Source organism: Phaethon lepturus, unplaced genomic scaffold (genome assembly GCF_000687285.1).
Source record: "Phaethon lepturus isolate BGI_N335 unplaced genomic scaffold, ASM68728v1 scaffold37001, whole genome shotgun sequence".
NCBI classification, from domain to species: Eukaryota; Metazoa; Chordata; class Aves; order Phaethontiformes; family Phaethontidae; genus Phaethon; species Phaethon lepturus.
The window spans coordinates 52,940-53,994 of NW_010517762.1; positions in this window are offsets into that span (position 1 = coordinate 52,940).

Here is a 1,055-nt window from a genome sequence, read left to right on the forward strand (position 1 = left end):
CAGGGCTTGAGAACGCGTACAACCGCCCCCAGCCGCCCCGGCAGCTCCACGAACAAGAGGTTGCGCCTCTGTCCTGGGAGGCCGGGGCCTACGGGCCCCGGCGGCGCAGGGCCCCTGGGGAGCGCGGCCCACCCTGCGTGCTGAGCCGAAGCTTCGGGGAAGAGGGGACGGCACACGCATCTCCACCGACCGCTATTTTTTAACACTCGAACTTTAAATCCCTTCAACAGAGGAACAAAAGCAGCAGCTAGTGGTAACGGCCAGGACGGGGAAAAGCACCAAGGCATTAAGTTCTCATGGCGATAAGAGACGTGTGACTGCGTACGGCGTTGGAAAGTTAGCTCTAAATGAGCTAACGCCCGCGAGGTTGGATTTACGCTTAAAATGAACACACAACAAAATGCCGAACTTCCTCTCTGTCAATGCTGGCTCTCCTCCCGTAGCTCCCTCAGTCTCAGCTGTTACTGTAAAAAGCCCGGTCGCTTCAGCTTTCAAAGACATTTCCAGATCCTGCGACCTAAAGTTTTCAAATACGACAAACGCAGTGGAAAGGCTCAAAATGAATACCCAGACCCATGACCTTACAAATTAATTTTCATTGTAAGGAGACCTGAATTTGTCTTCTACCAACAACATTAGACTTTCAAACTGATTTCCAGTTTCTTCTGGAAAGAAAACAAAAAAATTTAGGCAAACTCCTTCTCTCATCCCCTAATGCCATATGCCACATTCTCTTGCCAATACATTTCTTTATGCTTTTGATATTTTTACCTTCACTTAGGCTAACGACACTACCTGCAAAAGTGGGGTTCAGGAAAGGAAGCTGATGGTGTGCCTCAAAAGATATCCCTGAAGACAACCCTTAATTCAGTGCAAAACTGCAGTTCATGAAGGCAAACCCAATGTTAACACACAGAAGGAACAGAACGGACATAACTAAAGACACAACGCTGGTATATAAAAGAAACAGCCGTTGCCTCTTCTAGGAGGCTGAGGTACCAGCCAGTCACAAACAGAGAATTCGTAGCAAGGTGGAACAAAGATTCATAGAGAGG